At 38.4% G+C, this 22,795-nt stretch overlaps 1 pseudogene; it reads left to right on the top strand.

The window, feature by feature from the left end:
• Nucleotides 1-19,125, top strand: part of LOC120288988 — a 49,965-nt pseudogene extending 30,840 nt beyond the window's left edge.
• The last annotated feature ends 3,670 nt before the right edge of the window (nt 19,126-22,795 follow it).

Genomic DNA, 22,795 nt, shown 5'->3' with positions numbered 1-22,795 from the left:
GGACCCGTACCATTCTACGGTCGCCTAAACTTGAATTCATTTTCAAGACCTGTACCATTCTACGGTCGCCTAAATGAAGAAATAGGTGTTGTCTAGGACCTGTACCATTCTACAGTCGCCTAAATTGGGATTCATTTTCCAGGACCCGTACCATTCTACGATCACCTGATTATGATGAATCTAGGAAAAATCTTTGGGGGGCAACTCCATCAAGTGCTAGTACTTGAAAAGGAATACATGTATAATGACAAGTATTTAAGGTATGAATAAAGATATATTTACCTGGTGACATCTCTGTTCCTTGGGGGATATGTCTCTTGCAAAACATAGTTATAGGAGAGACAACATGCATTCACAGACATGCATAAATTCAAGTAAGGTTCATGCGTGATGATTTCTATCAATCTTGCATTACCTAATTTAAATTGGGAAAGATTTCAAAAAAAAATTCCAATATGAACACATGAGTATCATAGATGTGTCAAATGAGGGATCTCCTCGTCTGAAAGGACTTTTCACTCGTCATCATTAAAAATGGTCGTTTCATCCTGACATTTGATGCATGATTTTGACAATCACTCTATCTTACTATCATCATGCCAAACAAGGGTTTGTGCAATCTCGCAAGTGGTACAATCTGACCAATCTGAGAGGTCTTTAAAAGGGACTGTGATATGGGCCTGGTCAATGGCTTAACAAAATGGACTCTTTGAGTTGAGGCTTTTGAAAGAATGAGTGATATTCTGTAATCATCTCTGGGTTTACAAGTCAAGAACCCTTCAAAATAAGAAAGCAATAATATTGCTCACACTTCTTCGAGCGATGCTTAAAACATGTGAACCCCTAGGTTAATCCAAGTGCCATAACTAGAAGAGACTTTGCAAGGGACGTAACGTAGGCTTGGTTCATGGGTTGAAAAACGAAAGGATCATTTGTGGCACCCCCCAACGCGGCCTCCGATCTGCTTGGGTCATCACAGTCCGCTTACCCTTACTTACCTTTTCACTTGTCCTAATAACATTCCACTCTGATACCATTTCAAATTTGCAGCGGGTCCATAAATCCTGGGGGTTTGTACCATCTCAATCGGTCCTAGCGCAGATCATATAACGGAAGCATACTTATCATCTCCTTAACCTATACACAACCAAACAATACCATGCAATACACACCAACTACAAACTTTCATATATATATGCATCTTATGGCCAAATCACTTTTATTTACATACTAAGATGGATTTCACAAGTCGGTATGACAAAAAGGCCAAGACTATAACTAAGTTGCACTAAAATAAAAAAGAACCCGACTATACATAAAACATGTACAACTATCCATCGGCTAGTGTCGGCCATCCCAAAAAGTGGCAACCTCCACCAATCACACGCTCCTATCACACCCATCCTGGTGCATCGGCCGGCGGCGGCGGCAGCATCCCTATCATCCTCCCATCTTGGCGAACATGGACAGTAAAAAACTCTTGTACTATAGGGCCATTAGGCAAGCCCACATCGTACATGACCAAAACACGGAGGCAGATAAATACCAAATCATGAACACCGAAGCAAGGGTGCTCCGTGCACTCGACCTCGACATCAAAAGGTAATCCATAAAACGTACCACACGTGACAGGTGCTAGAGGCATAGCTCAATCTGAAATGTTGATCCCCAAAGGGGTGAATACAACCACTCAACAGTAAAGATCCATCAAACTACACAATGCATCAAGCAAGACAATCAAGATATCACGAGTAAAGCACATATCATCCATGCTATTAAGCATACATCATCACGCAGTCGTGCATATATCACCATGCAGTCATGCATATCTTACCATGTCATCGTGCATATACCACCATGTAACCATACTTGTATTTCCATGAGGTTCATTCCATGCCATATGCACATACATACTCATGATTCATATCATCCATGCTATCAAGCATACATCACCATAAGATCCATTCATGCCTTCATGATCGTATTTTTAATATCAAATAGCATCAATTTACTTTCATAAGTAGATCATGCATCATGCCATATGCATATACCCATGCACATGATTCAATTTCAATTCTTATATTTCACAAGGATCTCATCATGTTTCTTCCAGGGACCAATGTTTGCATCCCACGCATTTATCGCTCGCACCCAACCTGGCGTCGCGAAGAGCTTCAGGCACAAACCTTCGGGCATCTTGCATCCCGGTTGAGTGGCAGAGCAGGACAGGAGCGGCTCCGGCGTCGGGATCTTCGCGGCTTCAGCAACCGTGTCCAAAGGCGGTGGCAGGGTGGCGGCAACCGGCGCAGCGAAGGTCGGCAGGTGGAACGACGAGGGGAGACTCGGAGAAGATGATGAACATGAACCTTTTTCTTTTTCTTTTCTCTTTTTCTCTCTCTCTCTCTCTTCTTCTCGCTGCACGTCCTTTCCTCTCTCGCTTTTTTTTTTTTTTTTTTCAGTCTCCTCTCCTTTTCTCATGAATTCTTTCGCAAATTTTTCTCTCGAATTTTCTAAATTCCCCCTTCATTACAAAAAATGAAGCTCTCTTTTATATTGATTCCGGACAGCCGCTTTGTATGGCATTTTTCGAGTTTCCATCTTCTGTCACATTAAATCAAAGTTGTAAATCAGAGCATGATTTCGCAATCAGCTCAATTTTTCTCAGATTTATTCCATTTTGTAAAATCCGTGCCCTTTATTCACTTGATTTTTAAATTGCTTATGCATTTAACAAAATCCGAATATTTGTTAGAATTTCAAATTTCCAAGCATAATCAATCAAATCAATTTCCCACATTTTTTTTCATTTTTTCCTTTTATTTGTTCTAATGCAATTTTTATTTTCTTTATTTTCCTAGATTTGCTAAAATTAGGTGTCAACAGTCGCATATACCAGCTTGCTGTTCAAGAGGAATCTCAACGGTTGGCGTCGTTGGAGTATGTCAAAATAGGTGACCAAGTCATCCTTGTGGCCAATGCTTCACCGGAGCAACGATTGGCTGCAGCGATGCACAATCATGGAGGTCCCCCACGAAACCCAGGCAGGATGCTAGGGTTTCACGAGGAAGAAGATGAAGTCTTTTTTCAATCTCAAGCCAACGACCAATATTTATTTGGGAGATTCGACGGCCAAGGATATGGGAGACAAATGAGTGGCCGAGATTCATTCCTTGGATCCAATGGTGGAGGGCTTTAAGCAAAATCAGACAGCTCACATTTGATCCTTGCTACACCGCGATCGAACGGCCCAAAATTGGCCATGTCGGTACCTACTTGGAAGGGATCAAATGGCCAGAATTCTTCCACATCATCCAACAAAGCTATTTCCAACAAAGGAAAAGGTAAATTTTGTGATTATTGCAAACGGCCTTATCATACTAAAGAAAATTGTTGGAAATTACATGGGAAGCCGGCAGATAAGAAGGAACGGGAATTTTCTGTCGCAACAAATGCTAAGGTCAATTAGCCCTTCAATAATGATCAACTTCAACAAATTATGAGGGCCTTAAATCAAATGGGAATTCAGGACTAGACAACCAATTATACAGATATTTCCCATTGTTTAATGAGTACTATTTCCAATAAAGCATGGATTATTGATTCAGGTGCTAGTGATCATAAAGTCTGCGATCAACGTTTCTTTTCCAAAATTGATAAGCCCTTGGCACATACTTCTGGTCGTCTTCCAAATGGTAGTGACACTTTAGTTACTAAAATTGGGGATGTCCAACTCGGTTCTTCCATCAAACTCAAAAATGTTCTATTCATTCCTGATTTCCAGTTTAACCTCATTTCCATGTCTAGACTTTGTGAAGACAACTCCTGTCAGGTCTTTTTTGATTCTGACATCTGTCTCTTTTAGGCCCTTTCGACTGGGACACTGATGGGCTTGGGTAGAAATCATGAGGGCTCTAGGACACTTTTCCAAAGAGCTTTGATATTGCATCTTTTCCTTTAAGTAAGAGCATTTCATGTAATGCAAACAATAATAAAAATATTTTTTTTATCTCATCAGCGTCTTGGCCACAGTGCCGCTTTTCCTCATCCCAAATGCCCTATTTGTCCATTGGTTAAACAGTCTCGAATTCCTTTTCCGAAAAGCACATCACGTGCTAATCAAGCTTTCGCACTATTACACATGGACATCTGGGGACCATATCATACTCCACATCATGATGGATCTCTTTTTTTCTTACAAATGTGGATGACCATACTAGAGCAACTTAGGTCTTTCTCATGCAATCCAAGGCCCAAGTACTTTCTAATCTGAAGAACTTCTTCATTTTGATTAAAAATCAGTTCAATAAATCTGTACAATGGATTCGCACTGATAATGCTCACGAATTTTTTAATCATGAATGCTCTTCATTATTCCTTTCCAATGGAATCCTTCATGAAAGTTCTTGTGTCTATACTCCCCAACAAAATGGGATCGTAGAAAGAAAACATCGTCATCTACTAGAAGTTGCCCAAGCTCTTAAATACCAAGCCTCAATTCTAGAAATGTTTTGGGGAGACTGTGTGGTCACAGTAGCATATCTAATCAATCGGATGCCATCTCATGTTCTCAATGGAAGGACTCCTTTCGAATTGTTATTTGGGAAACGTCTAGACATTCGACATCTTCGCGTTTTTGGATGCTTATGCTATGTGTCTACCGTGGGTCCTCAGGACAAGTTGAGTCCTCGTGGTCTGAAGTGCATATTCATGGGATATCCCACTCAACATAAAGGATATTTAGTACTTGATCCATCCAGTGGGCTTTTTTTTTGTCAGTAAAGATGTTATTTTTCATGAAGATATTTTTCCTTTTCAAGATAAATCACCTTCTTATCAACAAGATGATCTTGCTACATCTCATCATCCTTTTTTAAGCGAAGATGATCCTCCACAGGCACCGGTAATTATGCTTCCACAAGTGTCACCTTCTACAACATTTCCTGACATTGAAGCAAGGCCTGAAAATGAAGCATCTATTTCCCCAGAATCGCCTATTCCGGCAGGAAATTCCCCTATTGCATCACAGGATGATTATCTACCTGTACCAGTTAATCATTGGCGATTAGGTCGCACAATTCAACCACCTACATGGACAATAGATTATGTTTCCTCTTCTTTGCACAAATCCAGTACACATTATCCCATCTCCTCCTATGTTAGTTTTGTTCATCTCTCGCCCGAACATAGGTGTTGCATTAGCAAAATTTCTAAGCAACAGGAACCTTCATCATATGATGAGGCAGCCAAAAATCCTCATTGGCAATGGGCAATGGAAGATGAATTGCGAGCCCTTATGGAGAATAAAACTTGGGATATTGTTCGCCTGCCTCCGCATCGAAAACCCATAGGCTGTAAATGGGTATACAAGATCAAATACAAAGCGGACGGATCTATTGAACATTATAAAGTCAGATTAGTTGCAAAGGGATTCACACAAATGGAATGATTTGATTATACGGAAACATTCTCTCCTGTTGCTAAGGAAGTCACAGTGCGGTCTTTCCTCTCTATTGCTGCTCTACATGATTGGCCTCCTCATTAGATGGACGTCCACAATGCTTTTGGCGATCTCGAAGATGAAATTTATATGGATCTTCCACAAGGATTTTGTAGACAGGGGGAGAACAATGTATGTCGTCTTCGTAAATCCCTATATGGCCTTAAACAGGCTTCTCGTCAATGGTATGCCAACTGATGCACTTGTGATTGCAAAGTTCCAGCAATCCAAGCATGACTATGCTTTATTCACATGGAAACAAGGTACATCGTCGATCTACCTACTCATAAATGTGGATGATATACTCATTATGGGAAATGATGCATCTGCCATTGATAGAGTTAAGAAATACATGCATTCTACATTTCACATTAAGGATTTGGGATCTCCCAAATACTTTCTTAAGATAGAAATTGCACGGTCAAATAAAGGCATATGTCTTAACTAACGCAAATTTGTCTTGGAAATTATCTCGGAAGCAGGATTGTCGGGATCCAAGCCAGCTGTTATTCCAATCAAACAGAATGTCAAGTTGGCAACGTTTGAATATGACAAAGGATTGTCACCTGTAAACAAGGACCCTTTACTTAAGGATCTCTCTGCTTATCAAAGACTTGTTGGAAAACTCATCTATTTGACTATGACCAGACCTGACATTTGTTATGCGGTACAAACTCTCAATCAATTCATGCATGCTCCAAAAGTAGTCTCACATGAATGCAGCATTAAAAGTTATAAAATACTTGAAAGGATGTCTAGGATTGGGAATATTGTTATCTCGAGACAATAACATGGATATGTTAGCATATTGCGACACGGATTATGCTACTTGTCCTATGAGTAGAAAATCTGTTATCGGTTTCTGTATAAAGTTAAGGGATTCTCTACTTTCATGGAAGACGAAGAAACAATCGACTGTTTCTTTATCATCCGCCGAGGTGGAATATCGAGCGATGGCAAAAACTAGCTGCAAGATAGTCTGGATAAGAGGCCTTCTACAAGATCTCGGTATATAAGTGAATCAGCCCACCATCTTATACCGTGATAACGATGCTGCACTTAAACTGGCAATGAATTTAGTTTTTCATGAAAGGACAAAGCACATAAAAGTTGACTGTCATTTCATCCGAGACAAGATTCGAAGTGGGGTGATCGGTTAAAAAAGAATAAGAACAGTAGAGCAGCCTGTGGACATTTTTACCAAAACCTTATGTCAGAGGCAACATTCGTATCTATTAAGCAAGCTAGGTGTCCTTGATGTGTATAGGCTGCCAAGCTTGAGGGGGAGTGTTGAAGATACGGTTGTTGATGGTTAGTTGTCTTAATTGATCTCGTGCTGATAGGAATTGATCTTAAATGATCTTGATTGCGGGAATATTCTTTTATTTGATTTATTATATATTTTCCTTCCTTATAGATTTAGATCTCTTGTATTATAAATGGTGATGTAATTATACACATGAATGATATAGAAGAGAATTTCAAACTTTACTCTCTATCCAAACTTCTGACAAATAGGAGACGGAAGAATGTTGGGATTGTAAAAGCTAGTACGAGCACCTAGAGGGGGTGAATAGGTGCGAAAACAAATTTTGCAGAGTAAAGTACAAATTTTTCTTTTAAACCAACTCTGTTTAACAATAGATTATGAAAAGGAATTTAGACTCTAATAATCAAATAGAGTTACGATCAAAGTAAAAGAGCTTAGGGAAGAGAATAAGAACACAAGGTTTATAGTGGTTCGGCTTAATCCAAACCTACGTCCACTCTTTCGCACTGACATCCCATCGGCTGGATTTCACTAAGAATCAAAAGAGTTGTTACAGTATAGCTCTTCCTTAATTCCATAGTGTAGAGACTTTGCTACACTTCCTCAAGGTCTCATGTATATAAACTCTTTTTGAGTACAAGTTCACGCTCAACAATTGAATATACAAAGAATAAGAAGCTTCGACTTTGGAATTTCTCTATCGCGCACACATTTGAATAACTAGAATGTCTTCCTTATATACTCCTCCATGCCATCACAACCGTTGACACTTACCAAAGGAGCTCTTCCAATCTACCCGTTGGACAGAATCAATTAGGGAGATTTCGAGTTATTTAAGGAATATGACGATAGCCCACCACCCGCTCGCTCATACAATCGGGATCTAGGTTTCTATAAGTAGAACTTTCCAAGTATACTTCGTCAATCAATGGATCCAAAATGCCTGAATCAATCTCAAGATAAATAATGGATTCCGAGATGCTATATCCAGCCGAGAGATCTTCTTTAGTCGATAGAATCAAATCCTTAAAGAAATACTCAATTCTGGATAAGTCTTCTTCGACGGTCTAGAAACTGTCAATGAGGATAGACTTTGAATCTTGAGTCACGGCGGTCCAAGAATCTTCGACTTTGACGAAAGAGTCTCAAGTCTTGACTAAACTGATGAAAATGTTTTTTTAGCTTCAAAATATGCAAGGAAGTTTTCTCCAACAATCTCCCTCTTTTTTATGGTGACAAAACTTTCCCATAGATTTGGATATCTTTGACCTGTAAGACAATACTCAAGCAAACATGGATATCTCACAAAAGGTAATTGGCTTAGTAAAGACAGCATTAAATCTGCATCCGCAGGAAACAAGTTAGTCCTGTAAACAACTATCTCTGTCATGAAATACCCACAATGCTTAAGATACTGCAGTAAACATTTAAATGATCAAACAATCCAAATTCAATCAAGTCATAATCACATACCAGTCACAACCATAACCAAACAAAAGTAAAGTCAAAGTCAATCAAAAAGTCAAGAGTTAAATCTCAAATTTGCAACATATCTCCCCCTTTTTGTCAGCATGAAAAAGGCAGAGACGAAAAGAGAATGGAATTAGGATTGCTTTGGAACGTGAACAAGCTGGAAATCTCCCATTGACTAGACAATCTCTTCTAGCTTTTTCAAGTCCTCCTTCAATTGAGTCATTTCTTCACCCTTGGCATTAGCTTGAACTTGAAGAGCAAGGGCATGAATTTGATCATGCAAGGAAATCAAGAGGCTTGACTCGCATTCTACAAATTTTGAACTTCGCATCCCAGGGCATAAATTTGCCCTCGCATTTTCATAAGAACATCAAGTACTGCGAAAGTCTACTGTATTATCGGTCCGAGCACCGGCCTCTACATGATCAGTTTGAGGTATATTAGCAGATGATGGCATTTCTGTATGAGCACCAAGACTTGGCGATGAAACCTCATGACCTTCCTCAGGGAATTGAGAGACATAGATGTCTTCTGGATCTGCAGGTGAACGACTAACATCTTCACTAGTAAAAGCAATTGAAGATGTACATCTTTTCTCAGTAACTCCCCTTGTTTCATTGCCTTCAGGCGGTGAGAAGTACTCTTCATGCTTTGTTTCCTCTTGTTCACCTCTGCCTTCTTCTTCTTCTTCTTCTTCTGCAGTCCTTTCTTTCTCTGCTTCTTTTCTCAACGATTCTCTTTCTCCACTTCTTTGATCTGACTCTTCTCTATCTTGATCTTGTCTCTCCTCTGTCTCTGGAACGGAACGATGTAAGCTTTTAAGTGCAGAAATGGTAATATCTTCCTCATCTTCTTCATCCTCCAAGATGAGTGCTCTTCTTTTCCTGGATGGAGCAATCATGGGCTCCTTCCCTTTCCGTTTTGCAGCTGAAGAGACTGGGTGAGTCTTGACAGGGGTTTTCTCCTTGAATCGCTCCAAAGCTTTGTTAAGTTCCTTAAGACGCATTTTGGAAACCATTTTCAGTCCCACCACCATTTGATCGCAGGTTCGAATACATAGAATCCTAGGAGGCTGAATATTCAAATGTCTGAATAACTTAGTGACAAGTGCTGAGTAAGGAAGTTGGTCCTTGTCTTTCACCACCGTTCTGTATATATGGAACATGATAGTGTGTGGAAGAGAGAACTTTTTGCCAGTGTTAAAGGCATACATCAGCTTTGCATTCGAGTTTGAAACATCAGTCTTCAAAGTCGATTTGGGTCTGAGGCAGTTGATCACTATCTTATGAAGTAAAATATTGGAGGCATTCATCCTCAAATATGAAATTCGTCCTTCCGCCATTCCCTCCCGAACAAGCTCTACCGTCGCACATCCAATAGACATATTAATTGATTGGAATTTCCCTCTTTCTACCCCAATCACATCAGCCAATGTGTCCATGTCAACTACATAGTTCTGATCTCGAACACTAAATGAGAATCTATTCGCATCCAAGAAACTTAGATTAGAATAGAAGTAAGCAGTGAGTTCAGCATGAGCCTCTGTCGTCTCAAAACAAAACCGTTCTAGTTGAAGAAGAGTGAATTTTTCTCGCAACTTGACATTCAGAGAATCAAGAAAATCAAAATCCACACTTCTAGAGTTGATCACCCCTCGCTTTAGCAACTTAGAGTAAAGTCGCGTGTGTTCCTCCGAGCGAAACAAATCCGTTCTATTGCTTCGAATATTCGCTGCAACACCCATTCTAGGCTTAAAATAAGTGTACATCTTATCATCATCATTCCCATCAGGTTGACTTAGCCCTCCAACATGCGGATCGCTTGGGATATTTGCAAAAGCTTCTTCTGCTGACCCCGCAGGAGCAATTCCCAATCGTTCAATTATGCGTAAAAAGTGGGTTTCATTTGGATACCCTTTCTCTTTTAAGAATTCTTCAATATATTTCAAGGGAGTACCACCCTTCTTCAAGGCAGAGTAAAGCTTAAAAATAAAAGCGGGCTTTTGAGTTCTTACGGGTTCTGCATCTTCAATGATTTCTTCCTCTGCTCGATGATCAATATCCTGAGGTCTAGATGGAGGAGATGGACGCTGTTGAGAATGTTGTGGGCTTTGCTGCTGTCTAGGAGATGCTTCTTCCTCGACGAGGTCAAAATGCGTAGGACCCTCACGCATTTGTTGTGGTCCCCTGTTCGCGATCCTTGAAGACTTTCTTTGGAATGACATTCTTCACAGTTTTTGAGGGATTCCAAGCTTGTTTCGCAAGAAAGGTTAAAACTTTTCGAGGATTAAACAAGAGAAGAAAATAGAAGTTGAAGATCTGTGCTTTCTTAGGGTTTTGTGAGTAAAATGGAGAAAAAAACAACTGTATATAAAGCAGTCAAAACAAGGCATACAGAATGACGTAAAAAAGAAAAATACAAAAATGCATTTTCAAAAAATAACTACCTTTTAAAAAAAATAGATAACCGTCATCTTAACAGATAACTTCTTTTTCGAAAAGGAATGATTGCAATAATCACGAAAACTGGGGAAGATAACATCAATCAATTACAAATTAATAGATGAACGTACCTTTTTGAGATTTTATCCGAGATAAACATAAATAAGTTACGTCGTGATTCTCGATCTTCCGAGTCCGAGTATCTTATGACTTTTTAGCCCCGAGTCCGAACTTCTTCAAACTTTAAACTTCTTCAAACTTTAAAATATTGAGTCTGGAACGAATAAATTCAAATTGACTTTTCTCCAAAGGCTTTGTAAAATGTCCGCCGATTGATTATTTGAGTCAATGAACTGAATCGAGACTTCTCCATTTTGCACATGATTTCTAATGAAATGATATCGAATCTCTATATGCTTTGCTCTTGAATGAAGAATTGATTTTTGGTGAGATTGATCGCGCTATGTTGTCACATTTGATCTCGGTGCATGAATCTTCAATTCCAAAGTCTCTTAACTGTTGTTTTATCCACAAAATTTGTGAACAATAACTTCCAAGAGCCATATACTCCGCTTCGCTTTAGAAAGAGCTACGGTACTTTGCTTCCTCGAAAACCAAGATACTGTCCTGTTACCAAGCAATTGACAGGTTCTTGAGGTGCTCTTTCTATCAACACTACAACATGCTAGGTCTGCGTCTGAATATCCAAGGAGAGTAAAGTCTCATTCTTTAGGATACCATAGACCTAAATTAAAGGTTGAAGCAACGTATTTGATGATACGTTTAGCAGTACTAAAATGAGATTCTTTAGGGTCTAATTGAAATCTGGCACAAATACAAACACCAAACAGAATGTCAGGTCTAGAAGCAGTAAGATAAAGAAGTGAACTAATGATACTCTTGTATAGCTTCTGGTCTACTTTCTTTCCTCCTTCATCTTTGTCCAGCTTCAAGGAACTTGACATTAGTATATCAGTCTTTTTGCAATTCTCCAGTCCAAACTTTTTGACAAGTTCTTTAGCATATTTTTCTTGGTGAATAAAAGTTTCCTCCTTCAATTGTTTCACTTGAAACCCGAGAAAGAATGTTAGTTCACCCATCATGCTCATTTCAAATTCATCCTGCATAGACTTAGAGAATTTCTTGCATAGATTTTCATTAGGAGATCCAAAAATAATATCATCAACATAAATTTGAACAAATAAGAAGTTTTTGCTTTCTCTTTTGATAAATAGGGTAGTGTCTACTTTACCTTTAACAAAACCATTTTGAATTAAAAACTTACTTAACCTGTCGTATCAAGCTTGAGGTGCTTGCTTTAAACCATACAGAGCCTTTTTTAGTCTGAATACAAAGTCTGGTTTCCTTGGGTCTTCAAAACTGGGAGGTTGTTCCACATAGACTTCCTCTTGGATAAATCCATTTAGGAAAGCGCTTTTGACGTTCATTTGGAATAACCTGAAATTCTTATAACAAGCAAAAGCAAGTAATAATCTAATTGCTTCTAACCTTGCTACTGGTGCATAAGCCTCATCATAATTTATCCCTTCTTCTTGCGTATATCCTTTGACCACGAGTCTTGCTCTGTGTCTTATAACTTTTCCTTTCTCGTTCATCTTGTTCCTAAAAATCCATTTAGCTTCAATGATTGATTTACCTTTTGGTTTATGAGTCAATTCCCAGACATCATTGATACTAAATTGCATGAGTTCTTCTTGCATAGCTTTAATCCAGCTTTCATCGGTTAAAGCTTTTTCTATGCTCTTGGGCTATGTTTTAGAGATAAGAGCTACAGCACTAGACTCTTCACGCTTTTTGGATCTTGTACGAATTTCTTCATTAATGTTACCAATAATGAGTTCTTTGGGATGACTAGACTTGTGCTTCCAGTTGCTGGTTGGCTTATCAGACTGTTGATCTTTTTCTTCATTTGATTCTTCAGTGATTATTTGTTGCTAGTCCTCTGAAGTCTGAGCTGCTTCTTGAGGTTTAGACTTTGTAGAGTCTAGAGCAGGTTCGATTCTTCCGGTTGAGTCCGAATCAATTGATTTTGTACAAAGTCTTGAAATTTGACATTCATCGATTTCTCCACAGATTGAATCTTTTTGTTGTATACTCGTAAACTTTGCTAGTGGTTGAATATCCAAGGAAGATGCCTTCATTTGATTTTTCTTCAAACTTACCAATTTGATCATTTGCATTTTTCAATATAAAATATTTGCATCCAAACACATGAAAATAGGAAACAATTGGCTTCTTTCCTTTGAACAACTCATAGGAGTTTTCTCCGAATAGGCCTTAAGAAGACTCTATTGATAATATAGCACGCTGTAGAAACTGCTTCAGCCCAAAAACGAGAAGAAATGTTACTTTCAATTAAAAGAGTTCTAGCCATTTCCTAGAGCGATCTATTCTTCCTTTCCACAACTCAATTCTGCTCTGGAGTGTATGGTGAGGAGAACACATGTTGAAAGCCAGATTCATCATAGAATTTAGCAAAGTCTTGATTTTCAAACTCACCTCTATGGTCTGTCCTTATATTTAAAATAACATACACTTTATCATTTTGAACTTTCTTAGCAAATTTTATAAATTATGAAAAGGTTTCAAACTTACTTGCCAGGAAATATACCCAAGTGAATCGTGAATAATCATCCACTATTACTAGGCAATATTTCTTACCTCCAATGCTCTGAGTTGTGGTTGGTCCAAAGAGATCCATATGCAAGAGCACGATTAGTGGACACTTGATTTATTGGTTTGATGAATTTCTTACCTATTTTCCCAACACGCATGGTGTGCATAGATCAAACTTTTGATATGTCAATTTGGGTAATCCACGAACAAGTCTTTTTGTAGAGATCTTGGCTATTTGCTTCATGTTTATGTGCCCAAGTTTTCTGTGCCATAGATTTGCTTCCTCTTGAATTGAGATTAGACATTGGGATTTTTCTGGTTTGATATCCAAGAGATAGATATTCCCATGTCTTCGCCCCGTGAAAGTTTGAGAGGAGTCTTTACTGGTTCCTGAACATATTCCTTCTTGAAAGTTGATTTTGAATCCTATGTCGCACAACTGGCTGATACTCAGTAAGTTGTAGTTGAGTCCTTCCACTAAGGAAACGTTATTGATCGTGAGACTTCTAATATTTATGGTTCCGTATCCCACATTTCTGCCTTTGCTATTTCCTCCAAAAGAAACTTTTCCACCATTAAATTGTATAAACTTTATGAAGTAATTTGAGTATCCTGTCATGTGTCTTGAGCATCCACTATCCAAGTACCATTTAATCTTTTTCTTGATAGTGACCCGCATTTTAAAAAGAAACTCAAGCTTTCTTTGGTACCCATACTTTCTCGAGTCCAATGGAGTTAGTGTGATATACCTTGTCTTTGCCCAAACCTTCCTCGCGGGTTTACAAACCATAGGACAATCTTTCTCAAAACGTTCTAAGTTGTTGCACCTGAGAACATTTGAGAGCATTTGCGACCTACAAGTTTTACAAAAACTTTTTGGAAATGATTTCTATACGAATCTTTTGTAGGTCTTTGTTTAATTATTTCTTTTACTTTAGGAAAATCAATTAAAGGAATGGTTTCAAGAGTCATTCCCAAACCTGATTTGTTAAAGTAAGCTCTTTGTGCTTAAAGAATATTTTCTAATTTCTCAAATCCTATAGAAAACCTTTTGGAAATACTTGAGATATCATTTTTCAAAAATGCATTTTCTTTTGAAAGATAGTCTGCATTTTCTTTCAAAGTAGTAACACTTTTATCTAAATTTTCAACATTTTCTTTCCAAAGAATCTCCTGTTGCTTTAGTACAGAATTTTCTCTTTTCAGTTCGGAAATCCTCTTGAGAGAGGTTTTGAGACTAAGACACAATTCATTAATATACTTAGAGACTTTAGTAGGAATTTTTAAATTACTTACCTCGATTTCACTATCTAAATCTGAGTCTGTCTCGTAGTCCGAATCTGATTCGATTGTGCCATAAGACAAATATTGACATAATCATCATCACTTTCTTCACATTCGGTATCACTCCAAATTTCTGCTTTAAGAACTTTTCGGTATTTCTCAGCTTTTCCTTTTTTTTTCTCTTTGAAGGAACAAGTTGGGTCTAATGTATCCCTTTTTCTTGTTTTCAAAGCAGATTACATCCTTGTTGGATTCATCATCCTCAATTGATTTATTCTGTAACTTTTGAGAATTTTGTTTCTTTGGATTGAATTTTCTTCCTTTTCTATTCAGTTTTTTGAACCTTCTTATCATGAGAGCAAACTCTTTATCGTCCATATCGTCTTCAAAATCTGTGACATCATAATCATTATTAGATTTTAATGCAATAGATTTTTTTACCTTTGGGATCTTCATCTTCGTTGATTTGCTCTACTTCATAAGACTGAAGAGTGCCAACCAATTCGTCAACAGAAAGTGGCATGATTCTTTGAGTCTCCCTTATTGAGGTCTTTATGTGATTCTAATCTTTGGAAAGTCCACGCAGTAACTTGTTAACCTTCATGGGTCCAGAGATTGGTTGACCTTGATACTCAAGACCATTCACGATTTCTGTAAAATGACTAAACATGTCAGTGATAGATTCTCCTGGTTTCATCTTGAATGCTTCATATTGACCAAGCAGAATATTGATTCTAGTTTCCTTCACTCGATATGTTCCTTCATAGGTGAAGTGCAATCTATCACAGACTTCTTTAGTTGTTTCACAAGAAGACATTATGTTATAATCAGTAGGAGATAATACACAATATAAGGAATAAATTGCTTTTGCATCAAGAGCTTGTCTCTTGGTTATTTCTTCTAGAGTCATTTCACTGGACTCAACAGCTTATTTTCCTCTTTCTGAGACTGTTGCAGCTTTAGGAATGATTCCTTTGCCTATCACGTCCCATTCCAGAGGATCTTTTGATCTTAAGAATGCCTTCATCTTGTTTTTCCATATGATGTATTCATTTCCATCAAAATAAGGCGGTCTGGTGTTACTTTGCCCTTCAACCAGACCTAGAGCCAACATACTAGCCATGGATCATTAACTTTGAAGTAAAAACACTTCAACTTAAATTAGTACACATGCACTGATACCAATTGTAAAAGCTAGTACGAGCACCTAGAGGGGGTGAATATGTGCGAAAACAAATTTTGCAGAGTAAAGTATAAATTTTGCTTTTAAACCAACTCTATTTAGCAATAGATTATGAAAAGGAAATTAGACTCTAATAATCAGATAGAGTTACGATCAAAGTAAAAGAGCTTAGGGAAGAGAATAAGAACACAAGGTTTATAGTGGTTCGGCTTAATCCAAGCCTACGTCCACTTTTTCGCACTGACAGCCAACCGGTTGGATTTCACTAAGAATCAAAAGAGTTGTTACAATATAGCTCTTCCTTGATTCCACAGTATAGAGACTCTGCTACACTTTCTCAAGGTCTTACAGAAGTATAAACTCTCTTTTGAGTACAAGTTCACGCTCAACAATTGAATATACAAAGAATAAGAAGCTTCATACTTTGGAATTTCTCTATCGCGCACACATTTGAATAACTAGAACGTCTTCCTTATATACTCCTCCATGCCATCACAACCGTTGACACTTACCAAAGGAGCTCTTCCAATCTACCCGTTGGACAGAATCAATTAGGGAGATTTCGAGTTATTTAAGGAATATGACGATAGCCCACCAATTCTGCTCGCTCATACAATCAGGATCTAGGTTTCTATAAGTAGAACTTTCCAAGTATACTTCGTCAATCAATGGATCCAAAATGCCTGAATCAATCTCAAGATAAATAATGGATTCCGAGATGCTATATCCAGCCGAGAGATCTTCTTTAGTCGATAGAATCAAATCCTTAAAGAAATACTCAATTCTGGATAAGTCTTCTTCGACGGTCTAGAAACTGTCAATGAGGATAGACTTTGAATCTTGAGTCTGGCGGTCCAGCAATCTTCAGACTTTGACGAAAGAGTCCGAAGTCTTCAGACTAGACTGATGGAAATGTTTTGTCAGCTTCAAAACACGCAAGGAAGTTTTCTCCAACAGGGATTGTACAGATCGGAGGCTGACGGTGCTACCGACTGAGTTTGTAGTTTCAATGATCGGAGGTGCTTAGCTATCATTGTCAACTAGTGTGGATGCCATTGTTGTTGTTTCTTTTGGTTTAAGAATCCTGCCCTTCGCATTGTTGTTTCCTTGCACCTTTATTAGCATGACTCTTAGAATTTCTTCCTAATAGTCGAGGACACTGTTCACTATGGTCATCCGGCATTAAGCATTAGATGCCACTGCGAGGTGGTACTTTCAGCTTTGTCTTGATGAAACGTCAGAGTTTCGAGTCAGTGAAAAGGGTGAAAGATTGCACGGTGGTTGATTGGACATAAGACGTAGAGAGAGGTGATATCGAATGTTTGATCCTGTAAGTTTGCATTTTCGTCATTTGTGATTTGCTAATTAGGTGAAAGATGCTGGATTCATCCTCCGCTTTCCTCTGAGGATCAGTCTGATTTATGCAGGTCAATCATTTTGGATTGATGCATCTTGGGCTGCTAATGTTTCTTTAAAGGAGGTCAGGAGGCTTGTCAAAGTTACTTGTGCAAATGCCAAGCTCGTCACAAGTCGTCCTTATATGATGAAAATTTTGTTGGGGACATAGGGCATATAAGAGGTTAGGATTTGAGCAAGCAGAAGCTGATTTTGGATGTGAACCCCCGTTAGCATGGAGGGGTAAATCGGGATTCAAACTGAGATTCTATATAATAAAAAAAGGCATTGTTTTGACACTCCCTTTCTTTTGCCTTTTGTCGCTTTTCTTTTTCCTTTTGGGGAGTGGGAAGGAGGAGGGTGGTGAGAAAGTTTCATCTATAAGTCCTCTCTTTTGAGCAAGAGAGTTTCTAGACTTAAGTATGTCCATGGTTTTTTGTTCTTGAAATCGGAACATAATCTTTTAAATGACAAGAATATTGCTAGTTGGTATTGATATTTACTCGTTCTTTCTTTGTTTTTGTGAATGCTGCTCCACAGGTGGAATATGATCCTAGATTGATTAGTTACAGGCAACTTTTGGATGTCTTTTGGTCTAGTCATGATTCAAGGCAAGTTCTTGGGCAAAGTCCAGATGTTGGTAACCAGTACAGGTGACGGCAATTATTTGCATCGAAAGTTTTCCTGTTTATCAGAATTAGGATGTGTGGTCTGTTGCTTTGTGTCTACTGAATATTTACTGATGGAATTGTGTTGTCAGGTCAATTATCTTCACAAATGGAACTGAAGAGTCCAGGCTAGCAGCCCTTAGCAAAGAAAGAGAGCAAAGCAAGTCCAAGAGCAGTGTTGTCACTACTCAGATTCAACATCTTGAAGCATTTTATCATGCAGAGCCTGAACATCAGGTTAAGTAATTGGGAACCGCACATTATTACTTTACAGTGTGCCTATCAGAAAATTGAATTCACCAGTCATCATTAACTCAATGGGTGAGAATATTAATTGGCCGATTATCAAGTGGGTATGTCCGAATACGTAATTCTGAACTTGTTCCTGCCTCATCTCTCATTACATTGTGTCCTCACTTTGTGTTGACTCGACTGACAACGAGTGAGGTTGAAGAACTTTCCATATTTAGAACGGTCCCTTATTCATTGCGGGCTGCTACTGATGTGTTCCCTCAGCCAAATGCTACATAAATACCTGCAATCCAAATATGTTACTAGTAATTCATTCCGTGCGTGGAACGAAAATTCCTTCAGAGGACGGGAAATGACTAGGGGATTTCGTGCTTCCAACTATTTTGATTTGTCTTGATTTGCCATGATAATGATCTGTGAAATATTCTAGGTGTTTTTGATGGGTAAGGAAGTACTTTGCTGCTAGTTCTGTTGAAAGAGAAAAAAGGTCCACCTGTGTATTAATTTGCTTAGGTTGATGCCCCGAATTGTCAAACCAGATCTGTTGTGGTCAAGTAGAAAGGTTGTTTCCTTGGCTCCTCTGCAGCATGTTATGGCTCTTCTAGTTATTTAATTTGGTTTTGCCTTGCAATTATAATGCATATTGCAGACATCTCTGAAATCTTCAGCTTGTCGCCTGAGAAATGCATGCACTCCATATGAATTTTCAATTGTACCGGCTGGCACTTTTGTTGGTCACAAGGAACTGGAAATGGTCTCTTCTCACCAGCATTTCTGACAAGAATTCCCATACCATGAAATATGCAGAAATTCGAGCTCAAGCAGAAACCACTCCTCATCCAGCTGATGGGAAACCTGCCTGAAGAGGAACTTCAGAAATCAAGTTTGGCTGCAAGATTGAACAGTTTTGCAGACTGGGGTTTGCCCACCTCACATTCAGAAGCAGATCGATGCGAAGATTGGTGATATCATCAGAAAAAGTTGGCCTCTCTTGAGAAATGTTTAGTTAAACAATATATCAATTGTTTCAGATGAAAAACAAATTCACCAGTTCATTCCGCGCTAGGAGCTGTAAATCCAACTTTTTGAGAGGAAACAAGATAAATATTGATAGACATGCAACTGTAATTGTCCTGTAGATGTTACCATTTTTTGATACCCGCAATATGTTTCTCAAATCCCATGTACGTTTTCTTGTGACACTTCTGGCAAGAAGGTCATCCTGCTGATCATGTTCACCATTACTAGGCCTTGCTTCTCTCTCTCTCTCTCTGCGCTAATTAATGAAACTGCGTAGGCTAATAGTGGAATCGAAGTGAATGCGTGCGACGATGAAGGCGATGCCAGCACTCATTTTATTGTAGTTGGAACGATTGGACCTGCTGAAGTGTATACCCTATAGACAACTTGGCGTACTCTTGTTAGTTTGGAGAGCCACTCTTGTTAGTTTCGGGAGCCAGGTAGAGTGCTTCGACTGGTTTAGGAACTGGATATCGTCGTGGGGTGGCTAAATGAAACTAAAAGGAGGATTTGGCGTTGCTTAAACTCATCAAATAGGTAGGTTAGGTCGAGTTTGGGTTGGGTTGAGAATGGATCGACCTTTATTGGATTATTTTAATCCGTTTTGACCCATATTCATATAGTATAAATCTAGTGACTCATATCATGATCCATACCCGACCCGTATTGCTAAAACCCATTAATATTCTAGGAAAGCCCACACCTACTTATATGCTAATTGAATAAAACTTCAAATTAAATTAAATAATTAAAAAGTAAATAAAATAAAAAATGTTAAAAAATATAAATTGAAATATTTATAAAGAATTAGACCATGCACATGCTTCTCCTGTTTGAAGTGAACATACTATTGAGCAACTGAAAATTGCAATGAGAAACTAAGTATTAGCTGCTTGAACACTATTAAATGAAGCATCCGTGAAGCCCATAATGAAAATGGTCTTTCACAAGTTAGATTTATGCAAACTTCATCAATTATGGGATTGGATGTTCTTTCGAGCAGCAAAAGTAAATGCATCAAGAGACTTTGAAAAATTTGGCAACAAAGAACTCGACCCATTTTATGGACACCGATTTCCAAGTTCAATCAGCCCAAAGCAAACAAGATAATCAACACAAAAACTAAAATAAGTTTGAATTATGAGATGAATACGTGGCTTTTATCTAGCTACTAATATCAATCGACTGTACTAGAGATGAATGTGTTTATGACTCACGGAATTTCATCGTCTGGCAAATGGAAATGACCGGGGGACAACAAACTTTAACACAATTACAAGTCTAGATCAATTCAACATAAGAGAAAGCCTCCACAATAGCCTTACAATTGAAGAGTGCCAAAGTAATGCTTTCCAGAATGCCTCTGCATTCAATGAAGACCACAATAATCTCAATAGTCGCTATACATTGTTGTTATGGCTAGGTTTGTCACGCTGATCATGAATATGTGAGAACTTCCATAGACATCAATTCAGGATATCGATCATTAAGAACCTATAACAATGCAAGAACAAGACAAAAACCATTTTAGCCATGCCACTCTCAATCTGGAGACAAAAGGGTTAATCTAATCGTGAACTTTATAGATAAGAGAGGACGACATGTGATATTTCTATTTAACACTAAAAGAAAACTTCTCCAACTTTCTTTCCCTTTTAAGAGTAGAGTAAAGAAGAGAAAACATGTAGCCAAACAGGCAATAACAATCAAGTGATAGATTTCAAAAACCTCGGTCTGCATGGTACCATCACAAGCCCAACATTGCAAAAATGTCAGTTAGAAGTGAGAATTCCCTTCTTTTCTCTCAAATGCATACAATCACACAATATCTCATACCACACCTCAGTAAACAATAATCACCATAAAGCAGATTCATTCAAAACACATTAAATATGAACTTGAAAATAGTAAGAATTGTACTACTCACAAGACTTTGTGAATGGATCCAGTGAGCCCAACAGTTACAAAGTAAACTCTTACAACTACATTATACGATGTAAGGCAGAATCTCAAACCTGGAAAAGGCAGGAATTAAGATGGGAGTAAATTTCCAACTTCCAATATTTGAGTTAGATTTTTTATATAGACACTATATGTGTCAGAAGGTATAGAGAATCAAAGAACGGAACGAAGAAAGGAAGAGAGATCGTAGAGTTTTGGGGAATTTTTTGTTTTCTCTATGTTGTATTCAATGTACATCACACTGTAATTATAATACAAGAGATATATGAATAAAAGGAAAAGAGATATTTTACAAATCAATTCAATATTTCAATCTAATCCCTAATTGATTTAATGCATATTCTGCATATCTTCCAACACTCCCCCCTTAAGCTGGTGGCTTGTAGATATCCAAGACTCATAGCTTGCTTAGAAGATGTGCATGTTGTCTTTGACATAGAGGTTTGGTGAAGATGTCTGCAGGTTGTTATGCGGTTCCAATTCCTCTTGTCTCGATGATTCCTTCTTGAATCTTTTCTCGTGTGAAGTGGCAATCCACTTCTATATGCTTCGTTCTTTCATGCAATACAGGATTTGCTGCAAGCTTGAGAGCCGCATCATTGTCACAAAACAGCTTCGTTGGCCCTCTTAGCCCTATTCCAAGATCCCCAAGCAACCCTCGTATCCATACAAATCTCACATGTAGTTTTCGCCATAACCCGATATTCTGCTTCAGCTAAGGATAAAGAGACCGTTGCTTGTTTCTTGGTCTTCCATGAAAGAAGAGATTCCCCAAATTTAATACAAAAACTAGTAATCGATCTTCGACTCATCGGACAAGTTGCATAATCTGCATCACAATATGCCGTCAATTCCATGTTACATCTTCTAGATAGAAGTATCCCGAGTCCTGGGCATTTCTTCGGATATTTTACAATTTTCAAGGCAGCATTCATGTGAGACTCCTTCGGGCTGTGCATAAATTGGCTGAGAGTTTGCACGACATATGAAATATCAGGTCTGGTTATAGTCAGATATATGAGTTTTCCAACGAGCATCTGATAGCTAGTCGAATCTTTGAGTATAGGATCATCATTCTGAGATGTCCCTCCAAGAAAATCCGCTGTGGTTAATTTAGTATTTTGCTCGATTGGTATAACTGCTGGCTTGCAACCTAATAGTCCAGCTTCTAAAATGATCTCCAATACAAACTTCCGCTGACTAAGAGAAATCCCTTGGTCGGATCGAGCAACTCAATACCAAGGAAGTATTTCGGTGCTCCCAGGTCCTTTATATGGAATGTAGCATGCAAATATTTCTTAAGACTCCCTATTGTAGTTTCATCATTTCCCATGATGAGGATGTCATCAACATATATCATTAAGTAGATAGATGACATACATTTAGTCCATGTAAACAAGGCGTAATCATACTTGGATTGCTTGAAGCCTGTAGTTGTGAGAGCATTCGCAAACTTTGCATACCATTGCCTTGAAGATTGTTTCAGTCCATATAGGGATTTGCAGAGACGACATACTTTATTCTCCCCTTGTCTTCGTAAGCCCTGAGGAATATCCATGTAGATCTCATCTAAATCGCCATGAAGAAAGGCGTTGTAAACATCCATCTGATGCAAAGACCAATTATGAACAGCTGCAACTAATAAGAATGAACGAACTATGACGTCCTTAGCGACTAGGGAAAAAGTCTCGTGATAAGCGAAACCTTTCCGTT

This window comes from Eucalyptus grandis, chromosome 10 (assembly GCF_016545825.1).
Source record: "Eucalyptus grandis isolate ANBG69807.140 chromosome 10, ASM1654582v1, whole genome shotgun sequence".
Lineage (NCBI taxonomy): Eukaryota > Viridiplantae > Streptophyta > Magnoliopsida > Myrtales > Myrtaceae > Eucalyptus > Eucalyptus grandis.
The sequence above is the reverse complement of the archived record's forward strand: the minus strand, read 5'-3'. Positions and strand labels throughout refer to the sequence as shown.